This window comes from Lithobates pipiens, unplaced genomic scaffold, assembly GCF_037356315.1.
Source record: "Lithobates pipiens isolate NorthernLeopardFrog02 unplaced genomic scaffold, aLitPip1_a1.2 Scaffold_30, whole genome shotgun sequence".
Taxonomy (NCBI): Eukaryota; Metazoa; Chordata; class Amphibia; order Anura; family Ranidae; genus Lithobates; species Lithobates pipiens.
In genome coordinates, this window is record NW_027507791.1 from 172,096,756 (window position 1) to 172,116,863 (window position 20,108).

Below are 20,108 nucleotides of genomic sequence, written 5' to 3' on the forward strand. Positions count from 1 at the left end.
TGGTCTGCGAACGAGAAGCTATTGCCCATAAATGTCTTGGAGATCCGGGCAGTTTATATGGCTCTCATAAACTGGTCTTTCAGACTACGGGGTCTCCCTGTTCGGGTTCAGACTAACAATGCCACAGCAGTGGCCTATATCAATCACCAGGGTGGTACCAGGAGTCTGGTTGCACAAAAAGAGGTGAATCGCATACTTGTCTGGGCAGAAAGGCATGTTCCATGCCTTTCTGCAGTCTTCATTCCAGGAGTGGAAAATTGGCAGGCGGATTTTCTCAGCCACCAGCAGTTGTGCCCAGGAGAATGGGCTCTGCACCTCGACGTGTTTTGGAACATATGTCGCAGGTGGCGTACTCCAGACGTAGATCTGTTTGCGTCAAGGTTCAACGGAAAACTGGACAAATTCGTGTTAAGGACAAGAGATACACTCGCTCAGGGGTCGGATGCTCTGACAGTTCCCTGGGATCAGTACAATTTGATTTATGCCTTCCCCCCGTGCCCGCTTATGTCGCGGTTCCAGGGAAGAGTCAAGAGGGAGACAAAGTCAGTTCTTTTGGTAGCCCCGGCTTGGCCCAGGCGACCGTGGTACGCAGAGATCATGAAGTTGGCAGTAGGCAGGCCGTGGATCCTCCCTCTCCGGCCAGATCTGCTCTCACAGGGTCCAATTTACCATCCTGCTTTACACAGTCTGAATTTGACAGTTTGGCTGCTGAGACCCACATTCTGAGAGACCGTGGGCTTTCGGGGCCAGTGCTTTCTACTCTGGTTATTGCCAGAAAGCCGGCCTCCAGGCTTATTTACTACAAAATCTGGAGGGCATATGTTTCCTGGTGTGAACTCAGGGAATGGCATCCTAGAAAGTATGTCATTAGCAGGATCTTGGCCTTCCTCCAGTCAGGCCTAGAAATGAATTTGGCCGTAAGCACTATCAAGGTGCAGATTTCGGCCTTGTCAGTGTTTTTTCAGAAGCCACTTGCATCGCATTCCCTGGTGCGGGCTTTCATCCAGGGGGCTATGCGGATAAGGCCACCAGTCAAACCTCCGGTATGCCCATGGGATCTGAATTTGGTTCTCTCAGCTTTGCAGGGGCAACCTTTTGAACCTTTGCATCAGGCTTCGTAAGTTCTTTTGACTAAAAAATTGTTTTTCTTGGTAGCCATATCCACGGCTAGGAGAGTGTCAGAACTAGCAGCTCTCTCCAGCAAAGAGCCGTATCTAATTATTCATAAGGACCGGGTGGTAATGCGTCCTAACAGGTCCTTTCTGCCTAAGGTGGTTTCAGGATTCCATTTGAATCAAGATGTATTCCTACCATCCTTTTTTCCGGACCCACAGTCCGCAGAAGAAGAATCTTTGCACACTTTGGATGTGGAAAGGGCAATCAGTATCTATCTCCAGGCAACTGCTCAGATAAGGAAAACTGATTGCTTATTTATTTTGCCGGAAGGCCCTAGGAAGGGCCAGGCGGCATCAAAATCCACTCTCTCAAGGTGGATTAGACAGATTATTTCTCAGGCCTATAGTGTTAAAGGGAAGTTCCCTCCTTTTCAAGTGAAAGCGCACTCAACTAGGGCTGTAAGTGCTTCTTGGGCAGTGCATCACCAGGCCTCCCTGACTCAAATCTGTAAGGCTGCAACTTGGTCATCAGTCCACACATTCACCAGATTCTATCAGGTGGATGTCAGAGGGCAAGAGGATATCGCCTTTGGGCGCAGTGTACTGCAGGCTGCAGTTTAGGTCCTCCGGTCTATATATTATGATCTGTGTCTCCCTCCCCTCAATCTGAGCATTGCTTTGGGACATCCCACTATGTAATGAAGCTCCTGTGTCCCGTGATGTATGATCAAGAAAATAGGATTTTTATATACAGCTTACCTGTAAAATCCTTTTCTTGAGAGTACATCACGGGACACAGGGCTCCCGCCCCTCTTGGGTTTTACGTGGTTTCCTATTGCTTTGCTACAAAACTGAGGTGCCTCCAATATGGGAGGGGTTATATAGGGGAGGAATTCTCCTTAATTGGGGGTTAACCAGTGTCCAATCACCAGAGGTGCCTATATAACCCACTATGTAATGAAGCTCCTGTGTCCCATGATGTACTCTCAAGAAAAGGATTTTACAGGTAAGCTGTATATAAAAATCCTATTTTTTTATGTTGTTGACGTTGACCTGTTTTTTTTCCCTTGTTTCCCAAGATGACCATCTTGGCTTTTGTCAAGAGGGTTGAGAGTGCCCAAAGAAAGTGCCTACGGCCAAATCACCCTGAAAGTGCCCGATCTTGTCTGATCTCGGAGGCTAAGCATTGTCGGGCCTGATTAGTAACTGGATGGGAGACCGACTGGGAATACCAGGTGCCGTAGGCTTCTTTTTATGTTGTTAGCGTTGACATGTTTTTTTTTTTCTGCTTGTTTCCCAAGGTGACAATCTTGGCATTTGTCAAGAGGGCTGAGAGAGCCCAAAGAAATCTCCTACGGCCACATCACCCTGAAAGCGCCCGATCTCATCTGATTTTAGAGGCTAAGCAGGGTCCGGCCTGGATAGTACCTAATTACAGGTGCCGTAGGAATCTTTTTATATTGTTGGCTTTGACCTGTTTTTTTTTCGCTTGTTTCCCAAGGTGACCATTTTAGCATCTGTCAAGAGTTTTGAGTATGTCCCAAAGCGTTCGCCTAAGGCCACATCACCCTGAAAGCGCCCGATCTCAGAGGCTAAGCAGGGTAAGGGTCGGATGGGAGACCGCCAGGGTCTATGTTGTTGGCGTTGACCTGTTTTTTTTCACTTGTTTCCAAAGATGACCATCTTGGCATTTGTCAAGAGGGTTGAGAGTGTCTGAATAGAACACCTATGGCCACATCACCCTGAAAGCGCACAATCTCATCTGATCTCGGAGGCCTAGCAGTGTACGGCCTGGTTAATACCTGTATGGGAGACCATCTGTGAATACCAGGTGCCGTAGGCTTCTCTTTATGTTGTTGGCGTTGACCTGTTTATTTTCGCTTGTATCCCAAGGTGACCATCTTGGCGTTTAACAAGAGGGCTGAGAGTGCCCAAAGAGATCACCTACAGCCCCATCACCCTGAAAGCACCCGATCTTGTCTTATTTTGGAGGCTAAGCAGTGTCGGGCCTGGTTAGTACCAGGATGAGAGAACGTCTGGGAATAACAGGTGCCGCAGGCTTCTTTTTATATTGTTGGCCTTGACCTGTTTTTTTTTTCACTTGTTTCCCAAGGTGACCATCTTGGCGTTTGTCAAGAGGGTTGAGAGTGCCCGAAGAGATCACCTACGGCCACATCACCCTGAAAGAGCCCAATCTCATCTGATCTCAGAGGCTAAGCAGGGTTGGGACCAGTTTAGTACCTGGATGGGAGACCGCCTGGGATTTCTAGATGCCGTAGGCTTCTTTTTATGTTGTTGCCATTGACCTATTTTTTTCCGCTTGTTCCCAAGGTGACCATCTTGGCGTTTGTCAAGAGAGTTGAGAGTGCCTGAAGATATTGGCTACGGCCACATCACCCTGAATCTGTTCCATCTCGTCTGATCTTGGAGGCTAAGCAGGGTCGGGCCTGGTTAATGCCTGGATGGGAGACCGCCTGGGAATACCAGGTGTCGTAGACTTCTTTTTTTTTCCAAATATAATTTTTTCTCCAAACAGGGGAAGACGGTCCCCCGAGTACATAATGCAACAGAGAAATACAGAGCAAAAAGCAGCTGAACAATACTTGATACAGGTATATTCGCAACTGTGAGTCTGCCTTCCATCAATCATAATGATTCGAGGCACGGATAAAGTACTGTATCAAGATCCAGGGTCACACAAACCCCAGGTCCCTCCGGCATAATCCATCCAGAGGGGGGTGTGGGGCCGTTATTCCCAATTTTCCACTTTTTTCAAAAGAGAGAGGGGATGGAGGGGGTGAGAGATAGGGGAGGAAGGCAGAAAAGAGAAGGGGTGAAAGATCAGGAAAGGAGAAGAGGGGACGAGACACGATGGCAGCCACTGTCCAAGGGGCCAGTTAAGGAAAGCTCAGAGCACTAAGGCGATAGCAGGCGACATCCTTCCAGCGAGAATATAAAGGTATTCCAGATGTCCCAGGTTTGTTTAAAAAATTCTTGTTTACCTTGTGATGTGAGGATCAAGTCCTCCATTTTTTTAATGTCCTCTATTTTCCTAAGCCAGTGAGTAATGAAAGGGGGGGAAAAAAATTTCCAATAGAGAGGGATGCAGGATTTCGCCGCATTTATCACATGCCGTAAAAATTGATTTTTTGTACTTCTTAATGGGAATCTGTGAATGGTGCAAGAGAAAGAATGCAGCCTCTTCCGGGATGGAGAAGTCTGTGAATTTTTGTGTTATGCATCGGATCTCTGTCCAGAAGTCCACCAAGCTGGGGCAGGACCAAAAAATGTGGAGCAACGTGCCCTCTTCTTCTCCACACCTCCAGCATATGTTCGAGGAAGAGGGGAAACATTTATGCAGCTTTGATGGTGTCAAATACCACCTGGTGAGAAGTTTAAAATTAGTCTCTTGTATCTTCGTGCACAGCGAGGTTTTGAGAGCCAAAGTGATAATGCGTTGTCTCTGTGCTGGGGAAAACAAGCAATTAAGGCCTTTTTCCCAGTTGGACAGACAGGTTAAGTGTGGGTGATCTGTTTGAGAGAGAATGTGGGCCAAAGGGCCTTCGCTCCTGCATAGAGTCTCAAACTCCGTCTGAGGGCGGGCGAAAGTTTGAGGATTGGGGATGGAATGGAGAAAATGATGTCGTTCCGCCGCTCTCCAAAAAGGCAGTTGGAAAAGCCCTGTCGGGTTAGGGTTGAGAAAGAAGGCCATTTTCCATCAATGACGAATTTAGACGCATGGTCTAGGTTGGAATTTCTAAGTGGGTCCCCGGTTCAAAGTTCGGATGGCCTCGTATAGGGAATAGGGGGGAAGTCAAAGACGTGAGTGTGTTTTGGGTAGCGATCAGGTGACTGACTTTCAACGAAGCCCCTATAGTGGGATGTGACGTCAATTCTGTGGGTACATCCTTATAGCACCACATGGCGCTTTTTAGCGGAATTCGGGAGTGAGATTGTTCTAGTTGCACCCAGAGCTTAGAAAGTTTGTTTCGATTCCAGTCCAATACACGCCCCAGATGGGAGGCCAGGTAGTAGCTTCGCAAGTCAGGGAGAACCAACCCCACCTGTTGTTTAGACAATGTCAGCTGTGACCGCTTAAGTCTGGGATTTTTGTGGGCCCAGTTAAATTGAGTGAGCAGGGATTGAGCTTGCTTAAAAAATAGGACTGGAATCTGGATCGGGAGAGCTTTGAAAAGATAGGTAAATTTAGGGAGTATGTTCATTTTAATGAGATTGCATCTTCTGAACCAGGAATGGAGGCCGAATGCCACCCGTGAAGCAAACTGCAGATCTTAGTGACAAGGGGTGGGGGGAAGTTCAACATAAACGTACGCGCGATGTCCGGTGGAATGTAAGTACCTAAGTAGTTAAGGGCTGTATGGGTCCATTTAAATCGAAAATTAGACTGCAAGTCTAGTAACGTTTGCGGGGGGACTGCAACCCCCATGGCCTCTGATTTCAAGAAGTATCCTGTATATCTGTAATTCCCGAAGGAGATTTGGCAAGGAAACTCTGGGATTCGTCAGCGAGAACAGCATGTCATCCGCGTAGGCAGATATCTTGCACTCAATAGTACCCATTTGGAGTCCCGTTATGTCTGAGTTTTGTCGAATTGTAGAGAGAAAGGGTTCCAATGACAGTGCGAATAATAGGGGCGACAGGGGGCAACCCTGTCTGGTCCCATTCCTGATGTCAAGGGGAGATGAGAGCACCCCATTCGCTTTGACTTGAGCTGAAGGGCGTGAGTATATCTTACTTATCCATGCCAGCATCCGTTCACTCAGATCTATATTGCGAAGGGCCGAGAACATGAATGTCCATTTGACCCGATCAAAAGCCTTCTCGACATCAGTACTCACGAAAAGACAAGGGGTCCCAGATGACTTTGCTTTATGGACCAGGGTAAGTACCTTAATGGTGTTGTCCCTATCTTCCCTGGTGGGAATAAAACCTAACTGGTCAATATGTATAAGGGACTGCAAGTGCTGTGCCAATCGCATGGTGAGGATTTTAGAGAATAGTTTTAGGACCGAATTTAGGAGGGAAATGGGTCTGTAGCTCCCACATAGGCCCGGGTCTTTGCCCTCATTAGGTATCAACGAGATGTGGGCTCTAAGGGTATCCTCGGGAAAATCCCCATTCGAGCTCAGAGTATTAAATAAATTCACCAAGCGTGGGCCGAGAATAGGGATGAAGGTCTTATAGTATTGTGCGGTATATCCGTCAGGGCCCAGAGCCTTACCCACCTTCGGAGGTCCCACGGCCGTCTGGACTTCTTCCAGTGTGATCGGGTCCTCCAAGTACTCCCGTGATTCTGATGAGAGGTTTGGTAGACCAGAACCGGTTACATATCTGTCTATATTGTCCTGTCCGGACCCTGAATCGGGCAGGTTGTAGAGATCAGAGTAACATTTTTCAAAGACTTTGGCTATTTGGGTTGGGGTAGAGGCCCTCTGGCCATTCTCATCTATCAACTGTGGTATGTAAGAGGCAGATTTCAACTCCTTTACCGACCTGGCTAAGATTTTTCCACATTTGTCCCCTGACTCCTACGTCAGTTTACGACAAAACTAGAGTGCCGCTTTCACTTTATAATGGAGAAGGTCAGTAATCTGGGTACGGAGTGTCCCCAATTCAATCTCTAAGGTCCGTGAGGGGGCATGTTTATGTTTCGCTTCGACAGAGGCAAGTTCACGAAACAGATTAGCAAGCTGTTCCTTCCGTGTTCGTTTGATGCGCGCCCCGTGCCTGATAAGTACCCTGCGGAGTACTGACTTGTGAGCCTCCCAAATTATCCCCGGGTCGCAGTCCTGCGTTTACTTTTCTTGGAAATTAAAGTCCAATTCCCTGGTCACATCTGCTAAAACTTCCGGTGTCTGGAGGAGGCTCTCATTAAGATGCCAGAATAGAGACCTAGGTGAGGGGTTCCCAGAGAGGGTGTAGGTAAGGGCTACAGGAGCGTGGTCGGACCAAGTAATATGGCCGATGGAGGAAGAGCTCACCAAGTGCAGTTGGTCATGTGGAATCAAGAAGAAATCTATCCTAAAGTATGATTTGTGAGGGGAAGAGCAAAAAAAAGTAGTCCCTTTCCCCGGAGTGTTGCAGACGCCAGACATAGACTAATTGGTCATTCAGTAAACACTTAGTAATCCGCTTTCTAGAGGAAATGAGGAGAGAGGAGCAAGAGGCAGAAGTGTCAACCGATGGCGAAAGGGGACATTAAAGTCCCCACCTAATATCAACTGGCCCTCCCGAAAGTCACATAATCTGTGCAGTGTAGTTCTGAGGAACGTACCTTGGTGATCATTGGGAGCGTACACAGTGGCAAATGTAAAAAGGAGCTCTCCAATGTGGCCCCTAAGAAAAAGATATCGGCCCCCAGGGTCCACCAGAGAATCCTGGAGAACCTAGGGGAGCCTGTTAGAGATCAGAATGGAGACTCCCTTGGTCTTAGAGGAGGGGTTAGTAGAGTGGTAGACCTTAGGGAAGGATCTCGACCGTAGAAAGGGGAGGCTAGTATTTTTAAAATGTGTTTCTTGTATAAAGGCTACATCAGTACAGGAAGTCTTCAGTTCTCACAGGAGGATCCACCATTTTTCAGGGGAGTTCAGTCCTTTAACGTTTAGAGAGGTGACCTTGACTGAGTCTGCCATCGCTCCTCGGGGAGGGGGAGGGGGACGTCAGAGAAAAGCAAAGAAAGTTGAACCAAGGTAGGTATTGAGTAGGTAATGGATGGCGGGAACTAAGGGGGAGAAAGGAAGGGCAAATGGAAGGAAAGGTAAGGGGAAAAAGAGGCCGGGCACCTCAACCCCAGGGGGAGAGGGAAATTAAGGGTTGTCCGCACTCAACAGTACAGGAAGGGTATACTAAAACAGCAGAATTATGCTATAGCGTTTACCAGATGTACACTGGGTTTAAAGCGCCGTCCTACTTGGGTTGGTAGGTAGACAGGTCGGAGAGGGAGCCCCCGAAACCCAGTCCCCCCAGTCCCGGCAGTGGTAAATGTCACGTCTGATACTGGTATGCAAATAAAAGGCAATCAGTAACATCATAGAACCAAAAAACAATAGTATAATCAAAACAGAGGTTGAGCATATAACTGTAAGCACTGAGGGATCTCCTCAGCTCGCCCTAAACGTAGGCATGCACGAGGGAGCCCGTCACAACAGAAAAGAACAAATGCATTTCTCCCTTTGGCAGATTGTCCTCTCCTTACCCACTCTCCCCCATCCACGCCCCGGGGGGAAAAGGGGGAGGGAAGGGGGGAAAAGGGGGGAAGGGGGTAAAGGGGGAGGGAAAGGGGGGAGGGAAAGGGGGGAGGGAAGGGAAGGAGTGAAGGGGGGAAGGGGGGGGCAGCAAGAGAGAGGGGACAAACATGCGGAAAAGTCAAGTCCTTTAGCGCACTCACACCAGCAACCACCCGGACCCCATAAATTTCAACTCCTCCCCTCCATGGTCACCACATCAAGATGAAAGAGGAGCAGCCCTGGTCGGTGCATGGAGAATCAGGCAGGCAAGGGGCTGGGGCCACCATCCCGCCATCCAACGGGAGACTTCACCCGAGCAGCAGTCCTGGGGCCCGCCAATTAGTGTCTCTCCTGCATCGCCATCGGGGGCTGTGTAGAGCATCCAGAGGGAGGCTGGGACCGCCCAAACAGTAAGGGGTAAATCCTCCAGGGGGGCCCAGAGTCAAACTGGAGGGAAGCAGTGTCTCGTACCAATAGGCTCAATAAATAAGTCATCCAGGGTGTCCCCGAAAGCTGCAGAAGGCAATGTCGGCAGAGAGTAGGTGGGGGCCAGAGGGGGGGGACGAGTGGCGCAACCAGGGGGAGGGGACACATATGCGGGAATGTCAAGCCCTTCCAGTACAGCGCACTAGGTATCACTCAGACCCACCAAAGTACAACTCCCCCCTCTAAGGTCAAGACTCCAGAAGGGAAGATGAGCCGCCCTGGTCTGTACATGAAAGAACCTGCTGCCAAGGGGTTGGGGCCATCATCCCTTCCTCCAATGGGAGATGCCACCGGCATGACAGCCCCGTGTCCTGTCAAGTGGTGCCCCACCGACAATGTCATCGGGGTATATGTGGAGCATCCAGAGGGAGGCAGGGACCACCCAAACAGTGAGGGGTAAAGCCTCCAAGGGGGACAGGTGTCAGACAGGAGGATAGCGGTGTCTTGTACAAGTTGGTTAATTAGACAAGTCATCCAGTGTGTTCCTGTGAGCAGTGAAAGGAAAGGTCGGTAAGGATTATGAATGGGTGGGGGCCAGGGAGTGCATAAAACTGCCACCAGATGACCGGGGCAGAGAGGGCAAGGGGATGAAAGTCAGATCTGGTAGGTGGGGGGGGGGGTGAGGAGTGTCCCTCATATTACTCACGTTGGCCATCTCTTGAAGCTGAGAGCTCTGTATACCCAGGACGTTCTTCTGTATAATCTAACCTATCTGTATACATTAGCCTGTCTTTTGTACACATTAGCCTCTCTGTATAAACTAGCCGGTCTACTGCATACATTAGTCCGTCTGTATACACTAGCAAGTCTTCATGCTCTAGCCTCTCTGTGTAACCCAGCCTCTCTCTCTGTATACCCTAGCCTCCATATCTGCATACCCAGGACGTTCTTCTGTATAATCTAGTCTATCTGTATACACTAGGCTGTCTTTTGTACACATTAGCCTCTCTGTATAAACTAGACGGTCTTCTGTATACACTAGTCCTTCTGTATACACTAGCAAGTCTGTGTAACCCAGCCTCTCTCTCTGTATACCCTAGCCTCCATCTCTGCATACCCAGGACGTTCTTCTGTATAATCTAGCCTATCTGTATACATTAACCAGTCTTTTGTACACATTAGCCTCTCTGTATAAACTAGCCGGTGTTCTGTATACACGAGCCTCACTGTATACCCTTGGTTGTCTTTTGTATACACTAGCCTCTCTATACATTAGCTCTCTGTATACCCAAGCCTCTCTGTTATACACTAGTGCATCTGCATAAACTAGCCTCTCTGTGTAACCCAGCCTCTCTCTCTGTATACCCTAGCCTCCATCTCTGCATACCCAGGACGTTCTTCTGTATAATCTAGTCTATCTGTATATACTAGGCTGTCTTTTGTACACATTAGCCTCTCTGTATAAACTAGCCGGTCTTCTGTATACACTAGTCCGTCTGTATTAGGGATGAGCTTCGTGTTCGAGTCGAACATACGTTCGACTCGAACATCGGCTGTTCGCCCGTTCGGCGAATTCCGAACGGCCCATGGGCCGTTCACGCCAAATTCGTGTGGCACTCACAGCCCACAATGCACTGCGATGGCGCAGTGCATTGATGGCTCATGATTGGCCAAGCATGCACTGTGACCCCGCATGCTTGGCCAATCACAGCGCCGACAGCGAGGAGAGCCATGATTGGCCACAGGCAGGATGCCTGTGGCCAATCATAGCTCAGGCTGTGTAGTACACGCCCCACACTATATAAGGCCGCCAGCGTGGCGGCCTTGTGTAGTGTGTTGGCGTCTGAAGCAGTTAGTGGGTGTTCTGTGTTCCTTCAACACAGTATACACCGATCGTTATCGGCTGATTTTTCGATCTTGCTCTTCTGTAGTGGTTGTTGTCTGCGTGCCCTGACCGCAGTATACACCGCTATATTCACCTCACCTATATAGCTAGAGATATATCTATCTTTTATAATAGAGCTTGTAGTCAGTGTTAGGAGCTTGTGCGTGCTGTCTGCGTGCTCTATACCCAGTACACACCGCTATATCCACCTACATAGCTCTTCTCTATTTGAGCCATCTGCCATCTGCAGGAGTTATTGGAAGTTGTGTGTGCCTACAGCACAGCACAGTATACATCTGTATTTACCCTTTATTGCTGGTGTTCTATAATAAAGGCACCTGCAGGAGTTAGTGGGTGTTGTGTGCCTCCAGCACAATATACACCTGTATCTACCCTTTATTGCTGTTCTCTAATAGAGCCATCTGCAGGGCTTAGTGGGTGTTGTGTGCCTCCAGTACAGTATACCCCTTTATCTACCCTTTATTGCTGGTGTTCTATAATAAAGGCATCTGCAGGAGTTAGTGGGTGTTGTGTGCCTCCAGCACAATATACACCTGTATCTACCCTTTATTGCTGTTCTCTAATAGAACCATCTGCAGGGCTTAGTGGGTATTGTGTGCCTCCAGTACAGTATACCCCTTTATCTACCCTTTATTGCTGGTGTTCTATAATAAAGGCATCTGCAGGAGTTAGTGGGTGTTGTGTGCCTCCAGCACAATATACACTACCCAATTGCTGTTTTACCCAACTCCCTTCAGGCCATTACGATGTCTGGAAGGCCAGCAAGGAGAGGCAGACAGGAGCGAGCCGATAAAAGAGGGCAAGCAGGCTCTGTGTCTAGAGACAACAGTGCTGGTCGTGGACGCGGTGCATCGTCATCATCAGCACGTGGCCATGGGACACGCTTGTCCTTCTTTTCGGCAGCTGGACATGTTGAGCCGCAACATGCCAATGACTTGGTAGAGTGGATGACCAAGCCCTCTTCATCCTCCTCATCCTCTCTCACCCAGTCTCAGGGTACTAGCAAAGCAGCTGCCAACACATCGTCTTCCCTCGTCTCAATGTCATCATCAGTGACTCCTTCCCTAGACCCACCACGTCCTCCTGAGGAGTCTCCTGAACTCTTTGAGCACAGTGTTGGGTACATGCCCCAGGAGGATGCCCAATGTTTTGTAGGCTCTGATGATGATACTCAGCTAGAGGAAGGCAGTAGCGTGAATGCAGAGAGAGGGGATGCTCAAGAAGGACAGCAATCTGGCAGTCATGTTCCACAAGCTGCAGCATACTGCCAGGTTTGCTACAGCGATGAAGAGGGATGGGATGATGAGGGTACTGATTTCACGTGGGTGCCTGGTAGGAGAGAAGAGGAGGAGGCACATGTCCAACGAGGCAGGATGCCCTCCGGGGGCCAGCTTAGGGGCAGCACACCGACTGAATCACACCGCAGAGCTCCGCCTGTGCAGGGCGCTGCCTCTGCACGTTATTCTAAAAGTTCTTTGGTGTAGGCCTTTTTTGAGACGAGTGCATCAGATCGCACCGCTGCTATTTGCAACATATGTCTCAAGCGTATCTCGCGTGGCCAAAACATCAGCCGCTTGGGCACCACATGCTTGACCAGACATATGTTGACCTGCCATGCAGCTCGTTGGCAAGCGTACCTCAAAGACCCACACCAAAGAACAAAGCGGACCTCTTCTTGCTCCTCATCAGCTGGCATCTCCAACCCCACTAGACCTTCAGTCCTCTCTGAAACCTGCGCTGAGAGGAATGAAGGTGTAGAATTAGGTGTGTCACAGCCAAGTGCTTCCGGGCACTCTGGTAGCATTACACCCACGTCCGATTATAGCAGGCAAATGTCCCTGCCCCAGCTGCTGGACCAGCGAAAGAAGTTCACTCCCAGCCATCCACATGCCCAGCGGTTGAATGCTAGCTTGGCTAAATTGCTAGCACTTCAACTGCTGCCTTTTCAGTTGGCAGACTTGGCCCCCTTCCGTGAGTTTGTACAATGTGCGGTTCCTCAGTGGCAGGTCCCCAAACGCCACTTTTTCTCACGGAAGGCGATTCCGGCTCTCTACCGGCATGTGGAAGGCAATGTCCTTGCCTTGCTGGACAGGGCGGTCGGCGGTAAGGTGCATATTACCGCTGACTCATGATCCAGCAGGCATGGACAGGGATGTTACCTGTCTTTCACGGCCCATTGGGTCACTCTTCTGGCAGCTGGGAAGGATGCAGGACAAGGTGCAGTAGTGTTGGAGGTTGTTCCGCCACCACGCCTCCAAAATGCTACTATTGGTTGTGACACACCTCTCTCCTCCACCCCCTCCTCTTCTTCTTCCTCCATGGCCTCTTTCAGTGCTCTGTCCTCAGAACCAGCGGTGCTCCGTAGGCGTTCCAGGGGCTACGCAAGTATGCAGGCAAAACGATGCCATGCCGTGCTTGCGCTGGCTTGTTTGGGGGACAGGAGCCACACTGGGGCGGATGTTTTGTCAGCTCTGCAGGGGCAGGCCAAGAGGTGGTTGACGCCACGCCAGCTTAAGCTAGGAATGGTGGTTTGCGACAATGGCACCAACCTCCTCTCCGCCCTCCAACAGGGACAACTGACCCATGTGCCCTGTGTAGCTCACGTCCTTAACCTGGTGGTGCAGCGGTTCTTGGGCAGGTACCCAGGCTTACAGGATGTCCTGAAGCAGGCCAGGAAAGTCTGTGTGCATTTCAGCCGATCATTTAATGCCTGTGCTCGGCTGGCTGAGCTCCAAAAGGAGTTAAACCTGCCCAAGAACCGCCTTATATGTGACATGCCCACCCGCCAAGAGGTGGTTGACGCCACGCCAGCTTAAGCCAGGAATAGTGGTTTGCGACAATGGCACCAACCTCCTCTCCGCCCTCCGACAGGGACAACTGACCCATGTGCCCTGTGTAGCTCACGTCCTTAACCTGGTGGTGCAGCGGTTCTTGGGCAAGTACCCGGGCTTACAGGATGTCCTGAAGCAGGCCAGGAAAGTCTGTGTGCATTTCCGCCAATCATTTAATGCCTGTGCTTGGCTGGCTGAGCTCCAAAAGGAGTTGAACCTGCCCAAGAACCGCCTTATATGTGACATGCCCAGCAGGTGGAACTCAACATTGGCCATGCTGCAGCGTCTGCACACGCAGCAGAGGGCCATCAATGAGTACCTGTGCGACTACGGCACCAGGACAGGGTCAGGGGAGCTCGGTTTTTTCTCACCACGCCAGTGGGGCATGATCAGGGATGCATGCACTGTCCTGTCACCGTTTGAGGAGGCCACAAGGATGGTGAGCAGTGACAGTGCATGCATTACCCAGAGGACTCCGGACCAAATGCCTCAGCTAACCTACGCTGCATGGCCTCCCTGATCCTGCAAAGCCTGTGGAAGGATCCTCGTATTCTTCGGAACAAGGAGAGGGACCATTACTGGCTGGCCACTCTCCTTGATCCACTGTACAAGGGTAAGGTTGCCGACCTTATCTTGCCATCACAGAGGGAGCAGAGGATGAGACATCTCCGGGAGGCCTTGCAGAAAGGTCTGTGCAACGCGTTCCCAGAGACTGGGAAGTTACAAACTCCTGGTCCTGGACAACGTGTTGCTGAGGCATCAGTCAGAAGGAGCGGTGGAGAAGGTGGCCGTCTGACTGATGCTTTCAGACAATTTTTTAGTCCGCAGCCCCAAGGTATGATCGGTTCCAGCAACCATCGCCAGCGTCTGATTTACATGATGCAGGAATACCTAGGGGCAAGGTCAGACTTGGACACCTTTCCCACCGAAAATCCTCTGGCTTACTGGGTCTTGAGGATGGATCACTGGCCAGAGCTTGCACAGTATGCAATTGAGCTACTGGCCTGTCCTGCATCCAGCGTTCTTTCGGAACGCACCTTCAGTGCTGCTGGTGGCTTTGTTACCGATCACAGGGTGCGCCTGTCCACCGAATCAGTTGATCGAATGACCTTCATCAAGATGAATCAGTCTTGGATAACCCACAGCTACCAAGCACCTGAAGCTGATGTAACCGAATAATTTTTTTTGAAATATCACATCCCTTCAAGACTGCCTATGCTGATGCTGAGTGACTGTCCTGTTATGTTGATTGTCTATCCTCTTCCTCCTCCACTGATATGTTGGAAGAACATTTCTGGTTCTGGGTGATGCCATCAGCCCAATTTTTCTGCCCCTGTTTAACAGGGGCGTTTAATTACAATTTTTGATGCAATGCTTTGCAGCAGGGCTAATTCCTGCAATAAAACTAGAGTATATGGGAGAGGTTGCAGTGTCGTGGCACCAGCACCAGTGCCATCAGCCCAATTTTTCTGCCCCTGTTTAACAGGGGCGTTTAACCACTTCAGGACCGCCGTATTGCCATTGTACGTCAGCACAATGGCACAGGCAGGCAGAATCACGTACATCTACGTGATTGCCTTCCAGCGGGTGGGGGGTCCCATCGGACCCCCTCCCGCTGGTTACGGCGGTCCGATTCGGTCCAGGAGCGCTCCGTGATGAGGGGATGGCCGTTCGTTTTCGGCCACCCCCTCTGGATCGCTCCTGGCCAATGAGAAGCTTCCTCCCCTGTGTATTGTTTACACAGGAAGGAGGAAGTGATGTCATTCTCCTCGGGGCGGTCTTTTTGACCGGACTACGAGGAGAAGAGTAAAAGTAAGTCTGCACGAACACTACACTGACATGTAGGTACACACAGGCACACAAACCCCCCCCGATCCCCCCCCCGATCGCCCCCCGATCCCCCCCCCGCCCCCCCTCCCCCCCCAGTCACAGTGTCACTGATTGCATTGATCATTTCTTTACTGATCAATGCATTCAGTGTCAGTTGTGACAGTAAAAACTGTCAGGACAGTTAGTGTTAGGTCCAGGGTAGCCCCCTATCACCCCCCAATAAAGATTTAACCCCCTGATTGCCCCTAGAGTTAACCCTTTCACCCCCTTTTGCCAGTGTCACTAAGCGATCATTTTTCTGATCGCTGCATGTGTCGCTAGTGTCGCTAGGTAGCTAGTTATTTTTTTAGGTTCACCGCCAGGTTTTTATATCGCTAGGTACCCCGATATACTACCCAATAATGTTTTTAACCCCCTGATTGCCGCTAGTTAACCCTTTCACCCCCTTTTGCCAGTGTCACTAAGCGATCGTTTTTCTGATCGCTGCATTAGTGTCGCTACAGTCGCTAGGTAGCTAGTTATTTTTTTAGGTTCACCGCCAGGTTTTTATAGCGCTAGGTACCCCGATATACTACCCAATAATGTTTTTAACCCCCTGATTGCCGCTAGTTAACCCTTTCACCCCCTTTTGCCAGTGTCACTAAGCGATCATTTTTCTGATCGCTGCATGTGTCGCTAGGTAGCTAGTTATTTTTTTAGGTTCACCGCCAGGTTTTTATATCGCTAGGTACCCCGATATACTACCCAATAATGTTTTTAACCCCCTGATTGCCGCTAGTTAACCCTTTCACCCCCTTTTGCCAGTGTCACTAAGCGATCGTTTTTCTGATCGCTGCATTAGTGTCGCTACAGTCGCTAGGTAGCTAGTTATTTTTTTAGGTTCACCGCCAGGTTTTTATAGCGCTAGGTACCCCGATATACTACCCAATAATGGTTTTAACCCCCTGATTTCCGCTAGTTAACCCTTTCACCCCCTTTTGCCAGTGTCACTAAGCGATAATTTTTCTGAACGCTGCATCAGTGTCGCTAGTGTCGCTAGGTAGCTAGTTAACTAGGCTCCCAAAAAGTCCCCCACATGTGGTATCCCCGTACTCGGGAGAAGCAGCAGAATTTATTTTGGGGTGTAATTTGACTTCTGCCCATAGCATGTGTGAGCAATATATCATTTAGTGACAACTTTGTGCAAAAAAAAAAAAGTTTGTAATATTCCCGCAACTTTTGGCAAAATATAAAATATTCCATGGACTCAACATGCCTCTCAGTAAATAGCTTGGGGTGTCTACTTTCCAAAATGGGGTCATTTGGGGGGGTTTTGTGCTATTTTGGCATTTTATGGCCTTCGAAACTGTGATAGGTAGTGAGGAGTTAAATCAAAAATTTGCACCCTTAGAAATCCTGAAGGTGGTGATTGGTTTTCGGGGTGCCGTGCGCGACTAGACTCCCAAAAAGTCCCACACATGTGGTATCCCCGTACTCGGGAGAAGCAGCAGAATGTATTTTGGGGTGTCATTTCACATATAACCATGGCATGTGTGAGCAATATATCATTTAGTGACAACTTTTTGTAAAAAAAATTTTTTTTTTTTTTTTTGTCATTATTCAATCCCTTAGGACAAAAAAAATAAATATTCAATGGGCTCAACATACCCATCAGCAATTTCCTTGGGGTGTCTACTTTCCAAAATGGGGTCATTTGGGGGGGAATTGTACTGCCCTGCCATTTTAGCACCTCAAGAAATGAGATCGGCAGTCATAAATTAAAAGCTGTGTAAATTCCAGAAAATGTACTCTAGTTTGTAGACGCTATAACTTTTGCGCAAACCAAAAAATATACGCTTATTGACATTTTTTTTACTAAAGACATGTGGCTGAATAAATTTTGCCCTCAATGTATGACTAAAATTTAGTTTATTCGATTTTTCTTATAACAAAAAGAAGAAAATATCTTTTTTTTTCAAAATTTTCGCTCTTTTTTCATTTATATCGCAAAAAAAAAAAATCGCAGAGGCAATCAAATACCATCAAAAGAAAGCTCTATTTGTGGGAAGAAAAGGACGCAAATTTCGTTTGGGTGCAATATTGCATGACCGCGCAATTACCAGTTAAAGCAGCGCAGTGCGAAATTGCAAAAAGACCTCTGGTCCTTAAGGTGTTTATTGGTCCGGAACTGAAGTGGTTAATTACAATTTTTGATGCAATGCTTTGCAGCAGGGCTAATTCCTGCAATAAAACTAGAGTATATGGGAGAGGTTGCAGTGTCGTGGCACCAGCACCATCAGCCCAATTTTTCTGCCCCTGTTTAACAGGGGCGTTTAATTACAATTTTTGATGCAATGCTTTGCAGCAGGGCTAATTCCTGCAATAAAACTAGAGTATATGGGAGAGGTTGCAGTGATGTGGCACCAGCACTAGTGCATAAGGCCCAATTTTTCTTCCCCTGTTTAACAGGGGCATTTAATTACAATTTTTGATGCAATGCTTTGCAGCAGGGCTAATTCCTGCAATAAGACTAGAGTATATGGGAGAGGTTGCAGTGTCGTGGCACCAGCACTAGTGCATAAGGCCCAATTTTTCTTCCCCTGTTTAACAGGGACATGTAATTACAATTCTTGATATAATATTTCACAGGAGGGCCCGTTCCTATGCCCACCCAGAGTAACTGCGAGGACTTATAGTGTTGTGGCACCAGCACCACAACCACCAAAGGTCAATTTTTCTACCACTGTTCAACAATGGCATGTAATTACAATTCTTGATATAATCGTTCACAGCAGGGCGCTCCAGCGCCCACCAAGAGTCACTTTGAGGGCTTACAATGTTGTGGCAAAACCAACACCTTGTTCCGCCATTTCTGAAGAGCATATAGGGCAGGCCCCTACTTTCAAACATCCAACTTACAAACATCTACTTGCAAACGGAAGGAGACAACAGCAAGTGAGATGAAAAAAGATGGACGAAAAAACTAATTATACAGGGGTGATAACCCTTCCCTATGTTTTCCAAAAAGCTTAAAAATAGTTTTTTTGACTGGAGCTACACTTTAAAAATGTACCAGTTGAAAATTACAAACAGATTCAACTTAACACAACAAACCTACACAGTCCCTGTCTTGTTTGCACTGCCTGTATACTGCTGTTCTGAGTATATAGGGCCTGGGGGCCACACACATTTTCTTTTTTAATATGGGTACGGGGTTCCCCTTAATATGCGTACAAGACCCAAAGGGGCTGGTAATGGGCAGGGAGGGCTACCCATGCCATTTTTCTCAATGATTTTCAACCATATTGCAGGAACCAGATATAACATTAAAACCACAAGCAGTTTTAAATGATGCTATTTCCGTTTAATGTAATTTTGTGCAGGGACTGTTCTAAACACGAGAAACAAGTGGCACTTCACAGGCATACTACAGATACCCCCCAGGCATGATATTTAAAGGAATATTTCACTTTTTTTTCACTTTAATCGTCATTAAAATAAGTGCTCCCACCAAAACGGCCATTTTTAAAAACATTTTAGCCATTGACCCATGTCCCCTGGGGCAGGAGCCAGGTCCCCAAACCCTTTTTAGGACAGCATCTTGCATATTAGCCGTTAAAATTAGCACTTTTAATTTCGAACGTTCGAGTCTCATAGACTTCAATGGGGTTCTAAAGTTCGTACGAATTTTGGGTCCGTTCGAAAGTTCTGGTGCGAACCGAACCGAGGGTGTTCGGCTCATCCCTAGTCTGTATACACTAGTCCGTCTTTGTAACCCAGGCTCTCTCTTTATATACTCTAGCCTCCATCTCTGCATACCCAGGATGTTCCTCTGTATAATCTAGCCTATCTGTAAAGACTAGCCTGTCTTTTGTACACATTAGCCTCTCTGTATAAACTAGCCAGTCTACTGTATACACTAGTCTGTCTGTATACACTAGCAAGTTTGCATACTCTAGCCTCTCTCTCCGTATACCCTAGCCTCCATCTCTGCATACCCAGGACGTTCTTCTGTATATATTAGCCTGTCTTTTGTACACATTAGCCTCTCTGTATAAAGTAGCCGGTCTTCTGTATACACGAGCCTCTCTGTACACCCTTGGTTGTCTTTTGTATACACCAGCCTCTCTTTATACATTAGCTCTCTGTATACCTAAGCCTCTCTGTATACACTAGTCTGTCTGTATACACTAGCAAGTCTACATACTCTAGCCTCTCTGTGTAACCCAGCCTCTCTCTCTGTATACCCTAGCCTCCATCTCTGCATACCCAGGACGTTCTTCTGTATAATCTAGTCTATCTATATACACTAGGCTGTCTTTTGTACACATTAGCCTCTCTGTATAAACTAGCTGGTCTTCTGTATACACTAGTCCATCTGTATACACTAGCAAATTCTTGTAACCCAGCCTCTCTCTTTGTATACCCTAGCCTCCATCTCTGCATACCCAGGATGCTCTTCTGTATAATCTAGTCTATCTGTATACACTAGGCTGTCTTTTGTACACATTAGCATCTCTGTATAAACTAGACGGTCTTCTGTATAAACTAGTCCGTCTGTATACACTAGCAAGTTTTTGTAACCCAGCCTCTCTCTTTGTATACCCTAGCCTCCATCTCTGCATACCCAGGACGTTCTTCTGTATAATCTAGCCTATCTGTATACACTAGCCTGTCTTTTGTACACATTAGCCTCTCTGTATAAACTAGCCGGTCTTCTGTATACACGAGCCTCTCTGTAAACCCTTGGTTGTCTTTTGTATACACTAGCTTC

The 20,108-nt window shown here is 48.2% G+C and overlaps 3 pseudogenes; all 3 read left to right on the forward strand.

Moving 5' to 3' along the window:
- Nucleotides 1-2,243: 2,243 nt before the first annotated feature.
- Nucleotides 2,244-2,362, forward strand: LOC143947667 (5S ribosomal RNA; annotated as a pseudogene).
- A 915-nt stretch (nt 2,363-3,277) lies between these two features.
- On the forward strand, nt 3,278-3,397 carry LOC143949729 (5S ribosomal RNA; annotated as a pseudogene).
- A 98-nt stretch (nt 3,398-3,495) lies between these two features.
- On the forward strand, nt 3,496-3,614 carry LOC143949682 (5S ribosomal RNA; annotated as a pseudogene).
- Nucleotides 3,615-20,108: the final 16,494 nt, after the last annotated feature.